Below are 25,532 nucleotides of genomic sequence, written 5' to 3'. Positions count from 1 at the left end.
AGAAAGGCAAATCACAAGTCTCGAGGCAGCTTACCGCCCTGAGAATCAGGTGTTTTGGATAGATAACCCGGAATACGAATCAAAAAAGACTGGTCCTCAATTATATCCTAAACACAGCCGTAATGACACACTTAGCGGCCTGTAAGCATACTTCCGGTTTAGATAACCCGGGTAACAAGGTTGGTATCTAAACTCCGATTTACTTGTCTTAATAACACCCATGGTGTTCAACTAACACTGTAAACCAAAGTTAAGCCGGCAAAGTGAGACCCGGCCATACACATCTTGACATAATCAGAGTAAACTTGTGATAAAGCAGAAGAACTTAGGGGCTTCCAGTTCGAATACGACCAGAGACCCGGCCCAAAGGGGTTAAGCTAAGATTCGGATACGATCATATAGCCCCCAGTGGGTGTGGCGATGCCAATCAAGAGGGTACCGACAGCTATGTTCTCTTTGGTTCGAATACGACCCATGTTTGAACAGGAAGCCCCCAAGTGATTTTAAGAATTGTTTAACGACGCGAATACGATCCACGTCGGTTCTCAGAGGGGTTAAACTATGATTCAAATATGACCAAAGGTAACCTCCCAATGAGCTCGGCGCTTTGCCAATCAAATGGGTATCGACAGCTATGTTCTCTTTGGTTCGAATATGACCCATGTTTGAACAGGAAGCCCCCAAGTGACTTTACTGCTTACGGCTAGATTCGAATACGATCATAAACCGGATCCTCCTTTAAGTCACCATGTAATCTTGCAATAAGAACAACACGTGCATATTTGGAGGAGAAAAAAGGACAGAGGTCTTGTTTTATTGCTTATCATAATATATACATGGCTGAAAGAAATATGTACACCACGAGAGCCGGTGGCTCAAGTGTAGTAAGGACGAAGCTGAGCTATGTTCCACGGCCGACGGGTCTCCTCCTCCGACTTACGTGAATCTTTGTGCTCCCGAATGTCAATGAGGTAATATGACCCGTTGTGCAAGTTCTTGCTGACCACAAAGGGCCCTTCCCAAGGCGGGGATAACTTGTGTGCATCTGTTTGATCCTGGATGAGCCGGAGCACAAGATCGCCTTCCTGGAAGACCCGGGATTTAACCCGGCGGCTATGGTAACGGCGCAGGTCTTGCTGGTAAATCGCTGATCGAGCTGCTGCCACATCACGCTATTCGTCCAATAGGACAAGAGCATCTTGTCGCGCCAGTTCATTATCCGCCTCAACATAAGCCGCCACTCGAGGTGAGTCATGACGGATGTCACTGGGGAGGACTGCTTCTGCTCCATAAACCATGAAGAAAGGCGTGAAGCCTGTAGACCTGTTAGGAGTAGTGTTGATGCTCCATAACATGGAGGACAACTCCTCCACCCAACAACCCGGCGTCCGTTGCAAAGGGACCAAAAGCCGGGGCTTGATACCTTTCAGAATCTCCTGATTAGCTCTCTCAGCTTGACCGTTGGATTGAGGATGAGCCACTGAGGAAACATCAAGTCGGATATGCTCGCGTTGACAAAACTCTTCCATGGCGCCTTTGGAGAGATTGGTGCCATTGTCAGTTATAATGCTGTGCGGAAAATCACCTTTTTCATAAATTGAACCGCCGTGGCTGCATCGCACTTGCTAACTGGCTCAGCTTCCACCCACTTTGTGAATTTATCAACTGCCACCAAGAGGTGGGTCTTCTTATCCTTGGACCTTTTAAAAGGCCCAACCATATCAAGCCCCCGGACCGCAAAGGGCCAAGTGATTGGGATCATCCTCAGCTCCTGAGCCGGCACATGAGCCCGTCGTGAGAACCTCTGGCAACAATCACATTTACTGACCAAGTCCTCTGCATCAGCATGAGCCGTCAACCAATAAAAACCATGACGAAAAGCCTTGGCCACAAGGGACTTTGAGCCGGCGTGATGGCCACAATCCCCTTCATGGATCTCACGCAAGATCTCTTGACCTTCCTCAGGGGAGACACAACACTGAAATGCTCCTATAACACTGCGATGATGCAACTCGTCATTGATAACAATCATTGACTTAGCCCGCCGGGTTATTTGCCTGGCCGAAGTTTCATCCTCAGGCAACTCGCCCCGGGTCATGTAAGCCAGATATGGCATTGTCCAGTCTGGTATAATATGGAGAGCCGCCACTAGTCGTGCCTCCGGTTTAGGGACAGCCAAGTCTTCCTCCATAGGCAACGTAACCGAAGGGCTATACAGGACGTCCAGGAAAGTGTTAGGCGGCACCGGCTTTTGCTGAGAGCCTAGCCGGCTTAGAGCATCAGCCGCCTCGTTCTTCCTGCGATCAATGTGCTCTACTTGGTAGCCCTGAAAGTGCCCAGCAATCGCATCAACTTCGCGGCGATAAGCCGCCATGAGAGGGTCCTTAGAATCCCATTTTCCTGATACTTGTTGAGCCACAAAGTCTGAGTCTCCGAAGCACCTTACCCGGCTCAAGCTCATCTCCTTAGCCATCCGAAGACCGTGGAGCAAGGCCTCGTACTCAGCCGCATTGTTAGTGCAAGGAAACATCAACTGTAGCACATAATGGAACTTGTCACCTTTAGGGGAAGCCAATACAACGCCAGCCCCCGAGCCCTCCAACTGTCTGGACCCATCGAAGTGAATAGTCCAATACGTGTTATCCGGCTTTTGCTCGGGCACTTGTGACTCTGTCCAATCATTGATGAAATCCACCAAGGCCTGAGACTTAACAGCAGTGCGTGGCACATATTTGAGACCATGAGGTCCAAGTTCTATAGCCCACTTAGCAATTCTCCCTGTGGCCTCTCTGTTTTGAATGATATCACCAAGAGGGGCAGAACTGACCACAGTGATGGGGTGACCCTGAAAATAATGCTTAAGTTTCCGGCTCGCCATGAACACACCATACACAAGCTTCTGCCAATGCGGGTACCGCTGCTTGGACTCAATGAGCACTTCACTGACATAATAAACCGGCCGTTGAACCGGATGTTCCTTACCCTCCTCCTTGCGCTCCACCACAATAGCCGCACTGACGGCTCGTGCGTTTGCCGCCACATACAGTAATAAGGGCTCCTTATCAACCGGAGCAGCAAGGACTGGGGGCTCTGCCAGCTGCTTCTTCAAATCCTCAAAATCGGTATTAGCTGCATCATTCCAGACAAAGTTATCAGTTTTCTTCATCAACTGATATAATGGCATGGCCTTCTCACCCAAACGGCTTATAAACTGGCTTAAAGCAGCGATGCGACCCGCCAAACACTGAACGTCATTTATACACGCCGGCTTAGCCAGGGAGGTGATGGCCTTGATCTTCTCCGGGTTAGCTTCAATGCCTCTGTCAGAAACCAAAAACCCAAGAGTTTGCCTGCAGGAACACCAAAGACACACTTGGCTGGGTTAAGCATCATCTTGTAGACCCGGAGATTATCAAAGGTTTCCCTTAAATCATCTATCAGGGTTTCCTCTTTTATGGACTTAACCACAATATCGTCCACATAAGCGTGAACATTGCGCCCAATCTGTTTATGAAGACAGTTCTGTACACAACGCTGGTAAGTCGCCTGTGCACACTTGAGTCCAAAAGGCATAGACACATAGCAGAAGGCTCCAAAGGGAGTGATGAACGCCGTCTTCTCCTGGTCCATAACTGCCATCTTAATCTGATGATATCCGAAATAAGCATCCAAGAAACTTAAGCGTGCACAACCTGCCGTAGCATCAATGATTTGATCAATACGGGGGAGGGCAAAAGGATCAACCGGACACGCCTTATTTAAGTCCGTGTAGTCCACACACATCCGCCAAGTGCCGTTCTTCTTGAGTACGAGCACCGGGTTGGCTAACCACTCCAGGTGAAAGACTTCAACGATAAACCCGGCCGCCAAGAGCCGGGCCACCTCTTCACCAATAGCTTTCCGCCTCTCTTCACTAAACCGCCGAAGAAACTGCCTGACCGGCTTAAATTTCGGATCAACATTGAGAGTATGCTCAGCGAGTTCTCTAGGTACACCTGGCATGTCAGAAGGTTTCCATGCGAAGATGTCCCTATTCTCACGGATGAACTCGATGAGCGCGCCTTCCTATTTTGGATCCAGATTTGCACTGATGCTAAACTGCTGAGATGAGTCACCTGGAACAAAATCAACAAGTTTAGTTTCATCAGCCGACTTAAATTTCATTGCCGGCTCTTGTTCTGTAGTTGGCTTTTTCAGAGAGGTCATATCTGTTGGGTCAACATTGTCTTTGTAAAACTTCAACTCCTCTGTAGCACACACAGATTCTGCATAAGCCGCATCGCCTTCCTCACACTCCAGAGCCACTTTCCGACTGCCGTGAACCGTAATGGTCCCATTGTGACCCGGCATCTTGAGCTGCAAGTACACATAACACGGCCGTGCCATGAACTTGGCGTAAGCCGGCCGTCCAAATATAGCATGGTATGGACTTCTTATCTTGACCACCTCAAAGGTCAATTTCTCCACCCTGTAGTTGTTCTCATCACCAAAGGCCACTTCCAATTCAATCTTGCCGACTGGATAAGCCGATTTACCAGGTACCACACCATGGAAGATAGTGTTTGACTGGCTAAGGTTCTTATCAACCAACCCCATACGGCGAAAAGTCTCATAATAGAGGATGTTGATGCTGCTGCCTCCATCCATGAGCACCTTTGTGAAATTATATCCTCCCACTTGAGGAGCCACCACTAAGGCCAAGTGGCCCGGGTTATCCACCCGGGGAGGGTGATCCTCCCTACTCCACACTATAGGCTGCTCAGACCACCGCAAGTAGCGTGGGACCGCCGGCTCAACAGCATTCACTGCCCTCTTATGAAGTTTCTGATCTCGCTTACACAGGCTGGTGGTAAACACATGATACTGTCCACCGCTAAGCTGCTTTGGATTGGTCTGATAACCTCCCTGCTGCTGTTGATGACTCTGGCCAGACTGCTGATTAAAGCCCCCTTGGCCGTTCTGAGGACCGTAATTTGAGCCGCCGCCCGGACCATGAAAGCCACCGGCGCCTGAGCCGCCGCCCGGGCCATTGTAATTCTTAAAGGCCTTCATGATTGCACAATCCTTCCACAGATGAGTCGCTGGCTTCTCTCTAGAGCCATGCCTTGGACAAGGTTCATTCAATAGCTGCTCCAGCGTCGGACCGGACCCGCCGCCTCGGGGAGGGGGCCTCCCTTTGCGTCGCTGGTTATTACCTTGTGAGCTGGCATTGGCTACAAACTCTAGGCTGCCATCGGCCTTGCGCTTGCCTCCTCCTTGGTTCCCCGGGTTAAACTGAGGACCCTTGCCATTGCCGTTCTTCTTTCCCTTCCCTGTCCTTTCATCATCTGAAGGGGGATCCTTGGTACCATCAGAATCAGCGTACTTGACAAGAGCCGCCATTAGTGTACCCATATCACTACAGTCGCGCTTAAGCCGCCCGAGTTTCATCTTCAGGGGCACAAAACGACAATTCTGCTCCAGCATTAAAACCCCTGAGCCGGCATCCATCTTGTCTGACGAGTGTATGATCTCCTTAACCCGGCGAACCCAATGTGTCGTAGACTCACCCTCCTGCTGCTTACAGTTAGTCAAATCCACAATTGACATAGACTGCCTACAGGTATCTTTGAAGTTTTGGATGAACCGGGCTTTCAGCTCAGCCCAAGACCCAATGGAATTCGGTGGTAGCCCTTTCAACCTAGTGCGGGCAGTCCCATCTAACATCATGGTGAAATACTTAGCCATGGCGGCCTCACTGACCTCCAGCAGCTCCATAGCCATCTCATAACTCTCGATCCAGGCTACAGGCTATAAGTCTGCTGTGTAATTAGGCACCTTCCTAGGGCCTTTGAAGTCCTTGGGTAGACGCTCATTGCGGATAGCTGGTACTAAACAAGGGACGCCCCCAGTCCTGGTGGGGATACCCACGTCGACGGAAGTCGTCGGATAAGCCGGGGGGGTCTGGTAAGCCGTCAATTGAGGCATTTGCTCCGCCTCTTGCTGTGCTCTGTCCTGGTCTGCTGCGTGAAAGGCTCCATTATGAACCGGGCCGTGGCCAGGGGGCGGGTCATGGCGTCGGACGTTACTTGAGCCGGTTGCTGAGACCATGTGCCGGCTGTAACTCGGGCTCTGGCCTGGCCGAGGGGTCGAGTGGATCCTGTCCCGGCTGTAGGAGTACGCCTCTTGCTGCGCCAGTGCTGTCTGAAGGAGTTCCCTGACCCGACGGGTTTCTATAGCCGTCGGAGAGTCACCGTCGATTGGGAGAGCCGCCAGCCGGGCTGCCGCAGCGACCATGTTCTCCAGTGGGTTGTTATAATGACCCGGGGGTATTGGCACGTACTGAGGCGGGGCAGGGGGCACCTGGGGAGGCCCCATCACCATTGGCTGAATAGGGGTTCCAGACCCGGGCACTATGACCCCTGGCGGGTTACTAGACCCTACACCTGGCGTGTTGAAGAGATTGCGTGGATCGTAAACCGGAGGGAGTCGAGATTGGGTCTTTTGATGCCTCCTTCTCATGACCTCATTGGACGCGTTCTGATCCATCGTGAGTTGGAAGGACCGCGCCTGGATCAACTGAGTTTGGGCCTCGAGAGCCGCCCTCTCCGCAGCCATCCTGATCCCTTCCGCTGCAAGCTCCTCCTTAGCTTTCACTAGATCCAATTTTAACTGTGCCACCTCCGCATCATGCTGAGCTTGATCCGCCGGGTCAACCGTGGCAGTTAACAGGGCCGTCATCTTGTCCGTGAGATCCATCAGTACCTGAGCCGGAGAAGGCACCGGGTTTCCCGCTCCAGCAGCGGGGTTCTGAACAGGCTGTGCGCCAGCCATAAAGACTCCAACCTGACTTGGCGGCTCAAACGGGTACGGAATACTGTCACCATCGGAACAACCCATGAGCCTGCCATCTTGAAGTTGATACAACGAGTTTGACTCATCGGTGGCCGACTCGCCGTCAGAGCCGGCGGCCGCCTCATCACCGGACCCAGACAGATCAGAGGGCCCTCCATGGATACATCCCACAAACGCGCGCCTTAAGGCGGGCCGGGCCCGGGCGGGTCGTGCACACTGAGCCGTCTCGATGAGATCGGCGCAGAGATCCGGCTCAGGGCCCGGAACATCAATCTTGCCAATGAAAACATGAATTCCGCCGAAGGGGACCCGGTACCCGTACTCAATTGAGCCGGCGTCGGGGCCCCAGTTTGCATCCTCGATGTAGAGCTTGCCGCGACGACTCTTGGTCATCCGGCCCACAGCGTATCCCTGGAGCCCTTCGAAGCTGCCCTTCAAGAACTCAAATCCACCATGCGCTGGCCCCACGGTGGGCGCCAACTGTCGTGGAATTGTCACGGCAGATGTCCTCGAGCTAGGACTTAGTCGTGGAGCCATCGCAACTAGGAAGCTTGAAGGGGTTAATACGGGACAAGGAACACGAGGGTTTATACTGGTTCGGCCCCTTACGGTGAAGGTAAAAGCCTACGTCCAGTTGAGGTGGTATTGATTAGGGTTACGATCACCAGGGAGCTAAATTGCTATGCCCGGTTTTCGATGAGATTGTTCTTGTCCCTAAACCGCTGCCGGGTCGTCCCTTTATATAGGGAGGCTGACGCCCAGCAGCTCTCAGAGTCCCGGCCGGCTCATAAGAGTGTCCGGCTCGGACTCTCAACTATTCTTGCCTTACACTACAAGTTCTACCATAATAATGATTGTAACTACGGGCCTTAAGCCATCTCCGGGTCTTGAGCCCATCTTTGGCCCACCGTCTTTAAGCTTGGTGCCGGGCTTCTGGTAGTGACCATATGAGTAACCCGGCCCCTCCTGGCGGGTGACTCTAAGGTCTATATCCTCAACAACAACCGAAGATTTGGTTGAGTTCTTCCTCCTTTTGCCGACACGTGGGACATCTAGCATCCAGGTCGTGTCATGCAAGAAAATAGAGTGGTAGGTGAAGCCACGTGATGTGCATCTTGGGTTAAACTATAAATAGAATCTTACTACTCTTGAGTAACTCCAAAAGCGGCCACCAAAGATCTTTATTGGATTTGTTTTTCATCACCAGCACGTCGAGGTGAAAGATGTGCAGGTTCAGTGGGTCCTCTTGCGTTTTCACTGACATGTGGGACCGCATATGAGCAAACAGATGATGGGCTCCGCGCGTCTGCTGGCTGGCTGAGAAGAGAGATAGAGGAGGGCCGAGCACGGACTCCAGGAAATTTGTTCTACGTACTCGATATAGTGGAGTAACCAGCACCTCGATTGTAACGCCCACGATGCGGCTATATCTCCCACGTGTTGAGGCACGACTTAGAGGCATAACCGCATTGTGGTTTTATCGCAAGAAGGGTCATCTTCACACAATCCCATGTAATGAACAAGAATGGGATAAAGAGTTGGCTTACAATCGCCACTTCACACAATACATAAATGAATCATACATCAATCAGAGTACACACATAGGTCCGACTACGGAACCAAAAGAAAAGAAGACAACCCAACTGCTAGATCCCTGATCGTCCCAACTGGGCTCCACTACTGATCAACAGGAAACGAAACAACACAACGACCAAGAGCTTCATCGAGCTCCCACTTGAGCTCGGTTGCGTCACCTGCACTGGTATCATCGACACCTGCAACTGTATTGGAAGTATCTGTGAGTCACGAGGACTCAGCAATCTCACACCCGCGAGATCAAGACTATTTAAGCTTAAGGGTAGGCAAGGGTAAGGTGGTGAGATTGCAGCAGCGACTAAGCATATATGGTGGCTAACATACGCAAATAAGAGCGAGAAGAGAAGCAACGGAACGGTCGTCAAGCTAGCAATGATCAAGAAGTGATCCTGAACTCCTACTTACGTCAAACATAACCCAGAAACCGTGTTCACTTCCCGGACTCCGCCGAGAAGAGACCATCACGGCTACACACGCAGTTGATGCATTTTAATTAAGGTCAAGTGTCAAGTTCTCTACAACCGGATATTAACAAATTCCCATCTGCCACATAACCGCGGGCATGACTTTCGAAAGATAATACCCTGCAGGGGTGTCCCAACTTAGCCCATTATAAGCTCTCACGGTCAACGAAGGAAAAACCTTCTCCCGGGAAGGCCCGATCAGTCTCGGAATCCCGGTTTACAAGACATTTCGACAATGGTAAAACAAGACCAGCAAAGCCGCCCGAATGTGCCGACAAATCCTGATAGGAGCTGCACATATCTCGTTCTGAGGGCACACCGGATGAACACTACGTACAACTAAAACCAGACCTCGAGTTTCCCCGAGGTGGCGCTGCAAGTGGCTCTAGTTTGGACCAGCACTCAGAGGAACACTGGCCCGGGGGTTTAAAATAAAGATGACCCTTGAGTCTGCAGAACCCAAGGGAAAAAAGGCTTAGGTAGGCAAATGGTAAAACCAAGGTTGGGCCTTGCTGGAGGAGTTTTATTCAAAGCGAACTGTCAAGGGGGTCCCATAAATCACCCAACCGCGTAACGAACGCAAAATCAAGGAACATAACACCGGTATGACGGAAACTAGGGGCGGCAAGAGTGGAACAAAACACCAGGCATAAGGCCGAGCCTTCCACCCTTTACCAAGATATATAGATGCATTAATTAAATAAGAGGTATTGTGATATCCCAACATAAACATAATCCAACATGGAGCAATCTTCATCTTCACCTGCAACTAGCAACGCTATAAGAAGGGGCTGAGCAAAGCGGTAACATAGCCAAACAACGGTTTGCTAGGAAGGGTGAAAAGGTTAAGGGCTGACATGGCAGTATGGGAGGCATGACATAGCAAGTGGTAGGTAGCGCGGGATAGCAATAGAGCGAACAACTAGGAAGCAAAGATAGAAGTGATTTTGGGGGTATGGTCATCTTGCCTGAGATCCCGCAAGGGAGAAGAACGAGTCCATGAAGAAGACAAACAGACGGAGTCGAACAAATCCTCACAACTCCGGAACGAAACCGAAGCTAACGAGAGAAGCAACCCGGAAAGAAACAAACAACAAAGTAAACAACCACCACATAAACATGGCATGATGCATAGCAAGTATGATTCATGTCCGGTTTAATGAGGCATGGCATGGCAAAGTGCAACAAACAATACTACAAATTAAGTGGAGTTCAATATGCAACGAGTTGCATAATGACTGAACACCACATACGATTATTTAGTTCTCTCTCGGTTATGTACCCAACAATATTAAATGTTGATTACCATGGCAAGAGGTGAAGCATAATAAACTATCTATTTAAGCAAGTTAAATGAGGCCGGAAATAATAAACAACAATTCCGGAAAATCCCCATGTGTCATTTAGCAATTTTAATGCAAACATCAATTGTAAACATTTAAATGTTGTTATCATGATGCGGATGACATATGCAAGGTATATGCAATTTTATGAAAGTGTTGGTATAAAATGATACGAGGCATTTGTTACCGTGGTGGAAGAAAGGGGTGCCACGGCAATGAATCCGAAAATGATGCCACGGCAACATAACGGCGATCTGACAACTCGTCGAGATGTCGGTGCAAAAGAAATTGTGGATGAACGGAACATGCAAACGATGGTGGGGTGATCCCGGTTACCGGGTTCCCACATGACGGTGGCAAGGAAACGAGGAACGTGCAAGGACCAATTCAGACATGGTGCAAACACGGGCATCTCATACAACACGCATGCATTCGTCCACGGGTCATCGCCTCGGGGTTATACCTTCGAAGCGTGCATTTTTGGAGCGGTTCGAGTTCGGAGCGGTGTAGAGGAAGTAGGCGTTCACGGGACGTCGTGGAAGTAGTGGTACACGTTGTCTTGTCGAATCAACGGCGGCGGTAGTTGTACACTTGACGGTCTTCGGCGATGGTAGTGGTACATCTTGTAGTGGAACTTGGGCGTAGTGGTACACGGCGACGGTAGTGGTACACGTTTTCGTAGATGTCCGGGGTCGTCGGTAGAGGTACTTGTCGCATCACCGAGCGTAGTCGACCTCAGCATATCCGAAGGGGTACTTGTGGTCAACACGGCCTCTAGTGTACATGTCGGTCCAGCAAGCGCAAGCAATTCGAGGCGGTCACGGGCTCAGCAACAAGTCTTGGCGTCCCAAAACTTCAGGAGCGGAGGTACACACAGGCAACAACAACAACAACGCTGGGGTCTCGGTCATGGCCATGGCAGGAGACAACGGTGGCATAGCCGGCTTGGTGTGTTTGAAGTGGACAGCTCGGGGCAACAGGATGAGCAGCGACAGCTATGCAAGCGGGTCCCCATGCAAACAGAGGCAAGAAGAGGACCAGGGACGCGACAACTCGTTGGACAAGGCATCGGCCAGCAGCAATGGCGCCCTTGGCGGCCGCCAATGATGGAGTCAAGCAAGGAAGGGGTCGCGTCCAGAGGAGAGGAAGGAGGCCGGGAGGCGGCGGGTCCAGGCGAGGGGAACCCATTCCCGGCGTTGGAGGCCTTGAGCAGAGGTCTGGTGGTCGATGTCGTGCACGAGGCGAGGTCGAGGACGGTCGCGGGTTGAGGGTGCTGCAGGCGGGAGCGGCTGGAGAAGGTGGTGGAGTCACACGGCTCGACAGCAGCAGGGGCGGCGGAGTTCGCGCATCGGGCGGCGTCACTGGACGAGGAGGAGGCCGCGGCCTCGCGATTTTCGGCGGCGGGGCACCGGGCAGCGTGCAGGACCACGGCGAGGATGTGAGGGAGAGGGGCGGCGCAAGGCGGCGGTGCTCGTTGGTGCTGGTCGCCGGAGCAAGCGGCGGCGAGGAGGTGGCGAGGGGATCGGGCGCAGGGAGCTCCTCTCCCTGGCTCGATGCGAGCGTGTGAGTGGCGGCGCTAGCAGGGGAACGATGGAGAGGGGGGTCGAGCGAGAGGGTGGATAAGAGGAGACCGGGCAGGCCTCTTGGGCTGGCTAGGTCAGGCCGCAGGTGGCCTTAAGCGGGCTTCGGCTATGCACTGCTCCCCTCTCTCTTGATATTCTCCTAACAGAAAAATAGAGAGAGACCAAAAAGAATCAAGAGAAGAGGCCATGGAGAAGAATACAATGGTGGGATATTTTTGTAAGGCTTTATGGAATGTTTCCAACCCAACAAAAGTGGTTCCAGCAAAATAGGCGAAGTTAAACCCAAAATTATTTAACTTGCGCGAAAGGAGTTTGAATGGAGTCTAGGATTTAGGAGTGTCCAGAAATGTTGAGACTTTAGGAGGAGCCTCGAAAAATGGAGAAAGAAATATGGAGAAAGTTTGGAGAACAAACATGAAGCAAAAGACATGAGAATTAAATTGCAAGTGTGTTATGGTGATTCCAAAGTTAATGGAATATTTTTAATATAGCTCCCTAATATTAGGAGGATATGTTATAAAGAGAAATCACCATGTGAATTCCCTCGATTTAAATAGATCGAAGATCCATGCAATTTATTTAGTTGAGTTTTAAAAATTAATGACATGATGGCATGATGACATGATGCAATGCAAAAAATAAAAGAGCAAGCACAAAGGAAACACACGGCGACCACGAGAAAATGGAAGTCTTCTGGAGCGTCGCTCTCGGGGCGTTACAACACTCCACCACTACAAGATGATCTCGTCCCGAGATCTAGGATGGCACCGGAAAGAAACGGAAGGGGAAGAGGTAAAACAAATTGCTTTTTTGACAACTGAGTGAAACCAAAGAACCATGAGAGGTCGCAAAGCTTGAAGAAATGACACGACGGGGGTGAACAAAATTTAAAACACTCCGTTCAGCAAGAGGAACAAGGACCATTACAAGAATCTTGTAGGTTGAAAAACAAACAAAAATGGTTACGATGGAGAAGAAGTACATGCAAGCACTCCGGTTGAAACGAGATGTACAAGGAACTATAATGATCAATTATGATAACGCTCCGGTTGGAAAATGGAAGGAATTGAACATGATCTTGACAAGATGAGAGGATACTCGATGAAATTAACAACACATTGCCTCCAGTACTAATGAAAGAATGGCACAAGGGGTAAGAAAGATTTCAGACATCACTCCGGTTGAGGAAGGAGACGAAACTTGATAAGATGAGAGAACTCGAGTGAAAACACGACACTCCGGCTAAATGGATAAGAAAGGAAAAATTACATGTTCTTGACAAAACAAGATGATTGATCGAAGAGAGCAACATCACAATGCCTCCGGGACGAACGAATAGAAGATAGATCGTCAGAATAAGAGAACGGAGAAGGAAATGACAACACCTTCCACAAATGAATTTGGAAAGTATCCTTGCAAGAAGGTTAGAACGGAGTTGTTGGAAGAAACCAACAACTAAAAGAATAAGCTTGTAGTGGGCTTATGGAAAACTTCTCAAAATTATGAGGTGACAACCCGCCACTAACGGAAACAAATGATTGGATTGATATCAACAAGGAGATGAAAACTTCTACACCGAGATGAGAAGGAGAAAATTTGGATCATTGCTAACCACCACAAATAGCTACATTCCTTAGTGAAGGCTTTAGGTGAATTATAACCCAATATAACTCCAACAAAAGATTGATTGGTTGAAAATATCTCTTGAACGAAATAGAAAATGATGGATTTAATTATCTCATTCTTGACAACATGTGAATCATGAAACATGAAGGAAATTGTCAAAAATGACATAACACCACCTCAAAGAGTAGGACGAAAGAATTGCACTTCGGAATGCGATATGAAGAATGCTTGAACTCCTCAAGTCAAACATGTGTTGAGCACCATGTTTATTTTAGAGTATAGCTTGACGGATCTTAACTTCGAGAAGATCTTGAAGAACAATTGAAGAATGAAAAGAATCTCTGATGAAGCACCATGTAGAGCCTTCGTGAGAACTCCCGTAATAAAAGGATGATAAAAGAAGGAGAAGTTGAAAGAACAGGATGAATCCTTGAAATGATTTAGATGGATCTTTGAAATGATATAATTGAAATAACTTGGAGCTCAGGAAAGAAAAGATGAACAACTTGAAATCAAGAATTTGATATCATGAACAAACCCCAAAAGAAAGGATTAAACACTTGGATGAAACAAGAATAAGAATTATGTTATGCGCATCCTTCACCAATTTAAATTGATGACAAGCAATGGATCTTGCATACTACTTATTCTCGTAGCAAGGATTAACATAGATATTGCGCAAACTTGTGAAGGTCTTCATCGAAACACCGGTAGGATTGAAACAACGAATAAATTAAAATGATAACCAAGAAAGAGAACTCTTGAACGAACCACCGTAAGAATTGAAAATGAAAATAGCAAAGGCACAATTCACCGAGAAAATTTAGAAAAAAGAATAAAGATACTTGACGGAATATAAATATATGAGAACGAAGAGATCACGAACTGATTAGAGGATACTTGGACGATGCACCGGTAAAATTTGGAGAACAAGAGCTGAATGTTGAAAACGAATAAATCTTCTGAAATGATGGCCTTCGGAGAATCAAACTGAAAAGACTCATGAAATGCTCCGGATGGGTAAGAAAAGAAATGCGCGATTGGAAACAATTATGAGGGGATGGCATAAGCTAGAACTATGAATCTTCAAGAGAACGGACCAAGATTCACGAGAAATTCTTCTTCGGTCTTCAAATGTTGAGAATGACGATGAGAAACACCACCATGAATTATTGAGGCACTCCGGAACAATGGATAATAAAAATGATGAACCAACGATGAAAGAATTTAAAAGATCTTGGAGAAAGACATATGACTGATGATAATTCATTCTTATGTCAACTTTGCAATGAATTTGTGAATAACTCCGAAAAGAATTAGAAGAGTCAGGTAAGATCCTGGGAAAAAACCTGTGGGTTAAGGCCCACTCAAAAGAAACACCGTTGAAATGATTACTTGAAAATGAGATTGCACCGGTTGAATTAAATGGCTTGAATGAGATAACAACCTCAAAATAGCTTGAACGAATTTGGAATGGAAATGCGAATCTTCAGAGATATCTTTAGCACTCCATATAACATGAATAGCAAGAGGTGGATGATTAAGAGATGCATTGACATGAGAAAACATTTGAAACGAGAAAAGAATACGATCAACACTGACAGCTTGACTTGAGTCCACCGGAGAAGAAAAAGAATGAAGAATGATAAACTTGAAGAACATCTTCATGAGAACCACCGGGTAAGAACATTGATTGACAAGAATGAAGGGACTTCACATGAATAAAATGGATACTTGGTTAAGACATCTGATTCCTTGAAGGGAAAGGGTGGGAGGGCGGGAAAACAAAGGCAACTTGGGGCAGAAGAAACAAACAACGTTGAGAAAACTTATTATTGAACTTCCAAATGGGGAGAATGATGGGATCATCTCGAAGAGAAACGCACCGGCTGGAAATAGAATTAAGATGGCAAACTCGATTATCAAGAAGGATTAGTATCCACATAGGAATATGAGAACACGCTTAGGAAAGGTATGGAATCCACATTTGACTTCGAAGCAACTCGAATACCACAAATAAAACAAAACAAAGGATTGGCTCGCAGAATAAGCCGGAACAAACATATGATAGAGATTTCGTCCGAAGTTTTCATGGTGGGGCCCACACGGGCTCGATCGTACAACACCATCATGTACAAGGCAGTGCACATGACATACGAAGAGTCCCCGAGTCGGCATAGCCAAGGACTCTTTAAGACACTACGAGACCACTGTAAAACCAACCGTGGAAAGGCGGACCACTAGACGTCGAACCCCAATCTCATATCATGCGTCTGTCGGAAAGATATCCTAAGGCTACTTGAATTCCCACTTATAAACTCCCGAAACTTTCTGGTTATGCAATCCGGTGTTGGGGATACAGGGGACACAAAATATATCACCCAAACTAACAATACCTAGATCGAGCTGTATCCATCCGTCAACACATAACCAAGAAAACTCTGGAAATCGTTTACCTCAACCTTCGAAAAGCATCCGTTATACGAGTTATGGCAATACTTCCGAACTCCCGCCCCAGTACTGGGTGGCGTTGAGGTGATCTCACCAACAACTGCATAAAAGAGATTTCGATGTCGGCGAAACTCAGGTATTCCAGAACTGCAACGATAAAATTGTGACGACAACACCTCGGAGCTCAACTCCCCGGGACACTGCCACAACCCCTAAATGTCAGGAGGCACCAAGAACAATGTTCTCGTCACAAAACCATCGGAACGATTCCAAGATACCCGCGTGATCCTAAATTTTTTTTAGTGAAATTTGAGAAGAGAAGAGTCAAAACTTCTACGTCAGGAGACCTCACCAGAGCGACGAAGGGACTGAGGAGTAAAAAGAATCCTACTCTCCGATATATAATCCTAAGACTCAAAACATTTTTGTTCTAGACTCAACAACGCCAGCGATTCGATCAAGCAGGGGGCTCCTAAGTCGGGGATGGCTCTGATTACCAACTTTTAACGCCCACGATGCGGCTATATCTCCCACGTGTCGAGGCACGACTTAGAGGCATAACCGCATTGTGGTTTTGTCGCAAGAAGGGTCATCTTCACACAATCCCATGTAATGAACAAGAATGGGATAAAGAGTTGGCTTACAATCGCCACTTCACACAATACATAAATGAATCATACATCAATCAGCGTACACACATAGGTCCGACTACGGAACCAAAAGAAAATAAGACAACCCAACTGCTAGATCCCTGATCGTCCCAACTGGGCTCCACTACTGATCAACAGGAAACGAAACAACACAACGAACAAGAGCTTCATCGAGCTCCCACTTGAGCTCGGTTGCATCACCTGCACTGGTATCATCGGCACCTGCAACTGTTTTGGAAGTATCTGTGAGTCACGAGGACTCAGCAATCTCACACCCGCGAGATCAAGACTATTTAAGCTTAAGGGTAGGCAAGGGTAAGGTGGTGAGATTGCAGCAGCGACTAAGCATATATGGTGGCTAACATACGCAAATAAGAGCGAGAAGAGAAGCAACGGAGCGGTCGTGAAGCTAGCAATGATCAAGAAGTGATCCTGAACTCCTACTTACGTCAAACATAACCCAGAAACCGTGTTCACTTCCCGGACTCCGCCGAGAAGAGACCATCACGGCTACACACGCGGTTGATGCGTTTTAATTAAGGTCAAGTGTCAAGTTCTCTACAAATGGATATTAACAAATTCCCATCTGCCACATAACCGCGGGCACGGCTTTCGAAAGATAATACCCTGCAGGGGTGTCCCAACTTAGCCCATTATAACTCTCACGGTCAACGAAGGAAAAACCTTCTCCCGGGAAGGCCCGATCAGTCTCGGAATCCCGGTTTACAAGACATTTCGACAATGGTAAAACAAGACCAGCAAAGCCGCCCGAATGTGCCGACAAATCCTGATAGGAGCTGCACATATCTCGTTCTCAGGGCACACCGGATGAACACTACGTACAACTAAAACCGACCTCGAGTTTCCCCGAGGTGGCGCTGCAAGTGGCTCTAGTTTGGACCACCACTCAGAGGAACACTGGCCCGGGGGTTTAAAATAAAGATGACCCTTGAGTCTGCAGAACCCAAGGGGAAAAAGGCTTAGGTAGGCAAATGGTAAAACCAAGGTTGGGCCTTGCTGGAGGAGTTTTATTCAAAGCGAACTGTCAAGGGGGTCCCATAAATCACCCAACCGCGTAAGGAACGCAAAATCAAGGAACATAACACCGGTATGACGGAAACTAGGGGCGGCAAGAATGGAACAAAACACCAGGCATAAGGCCGAGCCTTCCACCCTTTACCAAGATATATAGATGCATTAATTAAGTAAGAGGTATTGTGATATCCCAACATAAACATAATCCAACATGGAGCAATCTTCATCTTCACCTGCAACTAGCAACGCTATAAGAAGGGGCTGAGCAAAGCGGTAACATAGTCAAACAACGGTTTGCTAGGAAGGGTGAAAAGGTTAAGGGCTGACATGGCAGTATGGGAGGCATGATATAGCAAGTGGTAGGTAGCGCGGCATAGCAATAGAGCGAACAACTAGCAAGCAAAGATAGAAGTGATTTCGAGGGTATGGTCATCTTGCCTGAGATCCCGCAAGGGAGAAGAACGAGTCCATGAAGAAGACAAACAGACGGAGTCGAACGAATCCTCACAACTCCGGAACGAAACCGAAGCTAACGAGAGAAGCAACCCGAAAAGAAACAAACAACAAAGTAAACAACCACCACATAAACATGGCATGATGCACAAGCCAGTATGATTCATGTCCGGTTTAATGAGGCATGGCATGGCAAAGTGCAACAAACAATACTACAAATTAAGTGGAGTTCAATATGCAACGAGTTGCATATTGACGAAACACCACATACGATTATTTAGTTCTCTCTCGGTTATGTACCCAACAATATTAAATGTTGATTACCATGGCAAGAGGTGAAGCATAATAAACTATCTATTTAAGCAAGTTAAATGAGGCCAGAAATAATAAACAACAATTTCGGAAAATCCCCATGTGTCATTTAGCAATTTTAATGCAAATATCAATTGTAAACATTTAAATGTTGTTATCATGATGCGGATGACATATGCAAGGTATATGCAATTTTATGAAAGTGTTGGTATAAAATGATACGAGGCATTTGTTACCGTGGTGGAAGAAAGGGGTGCCACGGCAACGAATCCGAAAATGATGCCACGGCAACATAACGGCGATCTGACAACTCGTCGAGATGTCGGTGCAAAAGAAATTGTGGATGAACGGAACATGCAAACGATGGTGGGGTGATCCAGGTTACCGGGTTCCCACATGACGGTGGCAAGGAAACGAGGAACGTGCAAGGACCAATTCGGACATGGTGCAAACACGGGCATCTCATACAACACGCATGCATTCGTCCACGGGTCATCGCCTCGGGGTTATACCTTCGAAGCATGCATTTTTGGAGCGGTTCGAGTTCGGAGCGGTGTAGAGGAAGTAGGCGTTCACGGGACGTCGTGGAAGTAGTGGTACACGTTGTCTTGTCGAATCAACGACGGCGGTAGTTGTACACTTGACGGTCTTCGGCGACGGTAGTGGTACATCTTGTAGTGGAACTTGGGCGTAGTACTCGGCGACGGTAGTGGTACACGTTTTCGTAGATGTCCAGAGTCGTCGGTAGAGGCACTTGTCGCATCGCCGAGCGTAGTCGACCTCAGCATATCCGAAGGGGTACTTGTGGTCAACACGGCCTCTAGTGTACATGTCGGTCCAGCAAGCGGAAGCAATTCGAGGCGGTCACGGGATCAGCAACAAGTCTTGGCGTCCCAAAACTTCAGGAGCGGAGGTACACACAGGCAACAACAACAACAACGCTGGGGTCTCGGTCATGGCCATGGCAGGAGACAACGGTGGCATAGCCGGCTTGGTGTGTTTGAAGTGGACAGCTCGGGGCAACAGGATGAGCAGCGACAGCTATGCAAGCGGGTCCCCAAGCAAACAAAGGCAAGAAGTGAACCAGGGACGCGACAACTCGTTGGACAAGGCATCGGGCAGCAGCAATGGCGCCCTTGGCGGCCGCCGATGATGGAGTCAAGCAAGGAAGGGGTCGCGTCCAGAGGAGAGGAAGGAGGCCGGGAGGCGGCGGGTCCGGGCGAGGGGAACCCGTTCCCGGCGTTGGAGGCCTTGAGCAGAGGTCTGGTGGTCGATGTCGTGCACGAGGCGAGGTCGAGGACGGTCGCGGGTTGAGGGTGCTGCAGGCGGGAGCGGCTGGAGAAGGTGGTGGAGTCACACGGCTCGACGGAAGCAGGGGCGGCGGAGCTCGCGCATCGGGCGGCGTCACTGGACGAGGAGGAGGCTGCGGCCTCGCGATTTTCGGCGGTGGGGCACCGGGCAGCGTGCAGGACCACGGCGAGGACGCGAGGGAGAGGGGCGGCGCAAGGCGGCGGTGCTCGTTGGTGCTGGTCGCCGGAGCAAGCGGCGGCGAGGAGGTGGCGAGGGGATCGGGCGCAGGGAGCTCCTCTCCCTGGCTCGATGCGAGCGTGTGAGTGGCGGCGCTAGCAGGGGAACGAGGGAGAGGGGGTCGAGCGAGAGGGTGGATAAGAGGAGACCGGGCAGGCCTCTTGGGCTGGCTAGGTCAGGCCGCAGGTGGCCTTAAGCGGGCTTCGGCTATGCACTGCTCCCCTCTCTCTTGATATTCTCCTAACAGAAAAATAGAGAGAGACCAAAAAGAATCAAGAGAAGAGGCCATGGAGAAGAATACAATGGTGGGATATTTTTGTAAGGCTTTATGGAATGTTTCCAACCCAACAAAAGTGGTTCCAGGAAAATAGGCGAAGTTAAACCCAAAATTATTTAACTTGCGCGAAAGGAGTTTGAATGGAGTCTAGGATTTAGGAGTGTCCAGAAATGTTGAGACTTTACGAGGAGCCTCGAAAAATGGAGAAAGAAATATGGAGAAAGTTTGGAGAACAAACATGAAGCAAAAGACATGAGAATTAAATTGCAAGTGTGTTATGGTGATTCCAAAGTTAATGGAATATTTTTAATATAGCTCCCTAATATTAGGAGGATATGTTATAAAGAGAAATCACCATGTGAATTCCCTCGATTTAAATAGATCGAAGATCCATGCAATTTATTTAGTTGAGTTTTAAAAATTAATGACATGATGGCATGATGACATGATGCAATGCAAAAAATAAAAGAGCAAGCACAAAGGAAACACACGGCGACCACGAGAAAATGGAAGTCTTCTGGAGCATCGCTCTCGGGGCGTTACATCGATATAGTGGGGTGGCATGGGCCATAACTAGCATTCATGTCTAGCAGTACGGCACACGCCACCCACACGAGTCCCATCCGACACCAATTTTCTTAGAGTCCGTGCTAGCTACAGCCATCTCTTCTCCCTCCTGTTTTCTCAGCCATCGCACGGTGGGCTGGGTGGGGGTTTGCCGATAGTCGGTTTGCTCAACTGCGGTCCCACTTGTAAGTGAAAATGCAACACAGGACGCATTCCCCCTTGAGCGGCGTGCCGGACAAACCGTGTGGGGGTGCGACGCGAACACGGCAGGCTTTTCCTTTTGAACTTATAACTTGTAAATTTTGGTTCTGCTCCATGGGGCGACCGATAGATAGAAATAACGATTTTCCCTAGAGTAATGAGAAGTTTGGTTCTGGCATGGTGCATGCATGGAGTACGTAGGAAAATTATGAAGTTGATGCGAAAGGTAAGATAATTACTAGTAGTACCATATACTACTACATGGATTTGACGGAAAGATAAAGATACATACGGATCCATCAATGACATCCTCATGCCCTAGTGCACTGGGTCACCAACCGACGTGTGAGGAGCAGCGGCGTTGGCGGCAAGCTCAACGTGCTTCTAAACAATGCCGTCCAAGGTTGCCCTGCGGTCCAAGAAGGCCATCATCCTATCGTCCTCCTCTTGCATGTAGTATTCCTTGTGGACGATCTGCGCGTAGACGTGGGTGATTATGTCGATGGTGTCTTGCTGCGCCAGGCACTGCGCGGCGAGCGCGACCTCGAGGTGGACATTCTCCGGCGCGACGGCGGGCAGTCGCAGGGCCACCAGTGCGTCGAGGAGGTTGTCACCATAGAGGCTGTTGATGGTGGCAGGCATGGCAGAGCCTGGGCGCGTGGGCTGGAGGTGTATGTCAAGGTCGTCCGCGAGCTTCTTGACGACGGTGAACTTGTCGAGGAAGCCGACGAGGACCTCGTCGAACAAGGAGACGAAGCTGTCGTCCAAGCGGCCCCTCGCCCTGGCGGCCTCAAGCACTACCTGGAGACATTCCTCGGTGCCAGGATGCAGGCCGGCGTCGTGGACCATCTGGCACAGCCGGCTGATGCTCGCGCTCATCGCCTCCATGGGTCTAGCTTCTAGTCAACTGATCTTGCGATTGGAGCGATCACTCTTGCCCTTAGGTGCATAGGTGCGTAGGATTTCGTAGATTGGACTGGCGGGAGCCTTTATATGAGAAGTGCAGACTGCGTTGAATTCACGTGCGTGTTGGCCATCTACTCCTCGCCCCTCTACTGCACCTGCCTTTGGCTGTATGACAGGTTGGCCAGCCACCCGTTGGACCCACGTGTCATACACCCAAAGGCAGGTGCAGTAAGTCAATGAGGCTGCGTCCCCCTCCGTGCCCGTGCATGCTTTCAATGACTTGAGACTACCAAACATCACATGTGGTGGTTAGTTCATTGCATGTAATCCTATTAAGTAGCAAAAAGACATTAAGTTACCTCGCCGATAGGAATAAAACAATACACCGTGTATTTATTTACAGAGGGAGTATAGCCACCATCCGGTTAGTATATGAAGTTGCCACATCACATAGAGCCAACCTAATATTGGAGTATGCTAGCCCTCCACCGGCGCGTCGCTTCAAATGGCGGAGGAAGTGAGAGGTCGCGTCACCTTGTGTCCAGATCTGAGATGCTACGTGTACCAGATGAATGACTCCAAGTTCGACCACCGTGATGCTAGGTGCGAGCCAAGGAACACTGTTGGAGAGACCCCCCTCATAATTTTCCTACATTGTCGACGACGAGGTGCCTATGGTGACTTCGTAAATTTCAAGATGATAGTGTCGTGCGTGTGTGCGTTCATAGGGGTGAGTGTATGCACGTGTATACGAGCGCTTGCGTCTGTACTGTGTAAAAAAAACGTAAATGCGTGTCAAAAAGAGACTAGTCAGTATACTCAATATTGTGCACCTCGGAGAGGAAAACGATAGAACTAGTACGTATTTATTTACGGTGCAGATTCACTCATTTTGCTCCATATGTACTCCGTCTCGGTGTAGTCTAGTCACTTGTTGAAATCTCTAGAAGGGCAAATACTCCTTTCTGGTTTACAGGGCTATACTAGCAAGTAGTTGTACGTACTAGTACAATAGTGGGCTCACATAGCAATTTTGTCTCATGCAAGAGCCTGGCTATATGCGTGCTCCAATGTTCGCAACTGCAACGTTCGGTTTGCGCTTGGCTCTTCGCCTCTTCGAGAAGATGAACAATGATGTTACTACTACTGCTTCTACAGTGTCGAATCCACTGCTGCATGTCCGGCCACCGCGAGCGGGGCGGATAGCTTGTTGTAGAAGTACTACTAAGCAAAAGCCTGTCCTCGTTTGCGAGCAACCACGCGCATGGGTGAGGGAGAAGGCTGTAGTAAAATCAAGCTTCTCCTCGTTGTACGAGTTGATGCGACACATCATAGCACTGGCCCCATATGCTTGCCTCTAAACTTGGCTGAAAGACCGGCAGTGTACAATATATTTGCTGCAACCTCTAACATTTACCCACCACAAATTAAAATATATGTGGCCGTATGCATCGTTCTGATGTAGAGGCCGGGGAGACCAGATGAGCGTGCAAACTACAATCACCTGGGTGTCAGGTAGGGCCAGAAGACTATTTTAATTTTTTTTAAAGAACTTCGAGACGGCCACATAGCAAGGAGCCGACCCCAACGATTTTAAGCTTACAGGCACGGTACACGCTATCCTAGACTACTCTACACATGAAACTGCCACACGAGCGTCCGGGTCGCGCTTGGCTCTTCGCCTCTTCGGGAAGTCGAACAATGATGGAGTACTACTGCACTGGAGGAGTACTACAATACGCTTTTGGCCATCTGACACCGATTGAACTGCTGCATGTCCACCGTGTGCGGGAGGGAGAGCGTGTAGCGAAAGCTTCTCCTAGTCTTGCCAGCCACCACGCTCATGGGCGAGGGAGGGACGCTCCTGCCTTTGCGTGTATGACAGGTGGGCCCGACAGGTGTGTGGCCAACCTGTCATACAGCTAAAGGCAGGTGCAGTTAAGTCCGCGAGGGAGAGGATAATCAAACTTCTCGTTGATGTATGAGTTGACGCGACACATCAAAGCACTGCACTCGATATATTTCAATAATTTGCGTTTATCGATGCATTAATTACAATGCATGCATGCATGCCGTGACTCTCCTTTTGATACTTGCATGTGTTGATTTAATGCACCTTGAAGTATTATAAAATATGTGAGCTTTGTAATACCCCGGCCCAAGTCGAGAGATGGTTGTGCACGAGGAGGTCGAGATCATGCAGACCGAACAGGACCCGACGATGGAGCTCTCTAAGGTGTCGATGGACCTCACCGTGCTCCACTGCCCCTTGTGCCTCCGCCCCTTGAATTGTGGTTTCTCAACGAGTTGTGCTGAACATCTTGTGAATTGTGGTGGTTTTCAGTAATGAAAATCGGAAGGGGCAAGCCCTTCTTTGATCAAAAAATAATAATCGTCCTTATATATTCATCAGTCTTGCTATAAGTCGCAGTAGATGCTATATAGGTCCGTCGGATCTTACATCAAGATCCGTGCTTTCAGATTTTCTTTTTTCTCTCTTAAATCTCAGTCGAGTGAGACATAGCCACACCATTAAACAGAGGCTCGGGCGCCATTAATGGAGACCTTGGGAGAGAGGTGGACGGCAGATGGAGGTCAAAGGGCTCTCCTCCCGATAAGCACGCGCAGGGGTCTAATCGCACGCCTCTCGTACTCAAATAGCTACCCTGCACGGTGCCTCCTAGCTAATAAAAAATGGGGATGCATGGCGGCACGTAAATGGTACTAGTAAGTAGAACGCCCACGGTTTCAATAATACTTGTGTTTCCAATTGTAACGTGACAACACTTGTTCCAAAATGACTTTGTTGATTGTTAATGTGTGCACCTTCGCAAATCGGACTGCAAATTTAGCACAGCATGTTGGTGCCATGTCATGGCACCAAGCCAAGTTTCCTTATTTTCATGCGTGTTTTGGATTTACAGGAATTAAATAACTAAGTTTCTCAATGTTTCCAACCCAGCCACGACGCCCAGAATTTTGAATTTCATTCCCATTTCTTGCATGGAACCTAGAAATTTACCCGAGGACACACATGTGATTTTTCAACCATCTTTGCTGCACTGGAACATGTGCTTATATTTCAAATTTGAATTATGCACACAAAGGTGACACGTTCCCTCCCAGAACCACGAGCCTTCTTGAGAGAAGCTCCGATTTGCAAGAAGCTTATACCAAAATTTGTTCCTATTCGGCAAATTTTTTTTACCACGGCATGGTACTACCATGACATGACACCATGCCAAGTTACATGATTTTAAAACCAAGTTTCTCAATGTTCTCGACCGAGCCACGATGCCCAGATGTTTGAATTTTATTCTCATTTTTTGCATGGGACCTACTCCCTCCTTCCATCTATATAGGGCCTAATGTGTTTTTCAAGACAGCCTTTGACTATTGACAAGATTAATAGCACATGAGATGTATACTATGAAAATTATATTATTGGAAGCTCCTTTGACATACAAATTTGAAGGTATGCTTTGTGTAAGTTGCATGTCATATATTATTACTCTAACGTTTGGTCAAAGTTAGCCTCGAAAAAAGCATTAGGACCTATATAGATGGAAGGAGGGAGTAGAAATTCACCCGAGGACACAAATGTGATTTTTCAACCAACTTTGGTGCACGGGAGCATGTGCTTGTAGTTCAAATTTGAATTGTGCACATTAAATGACCAAAAACTCAATTAATGTGTAAATAAGGCC

The sequence above is a fragment of the Aegilops tauschii genome, chromosome 2 (genome assembly GCF_002575655.3).
Source record: "Aegilops tauschii subsp. strangulata cultivar AL8/78 chromosome 2, Aet v6.0, whole genome shotgun sequence".
Classification (NCBI taxonomy): domain Eukaryota; kingdom Viridiplantae; phylum Streptophyta; class Magnoliopsida; order Poales; family Poaceae; genus Aegilops; species Aegilops tauschii.
This window is presented reverse-complemented; position numbering follows the sequence as displayed.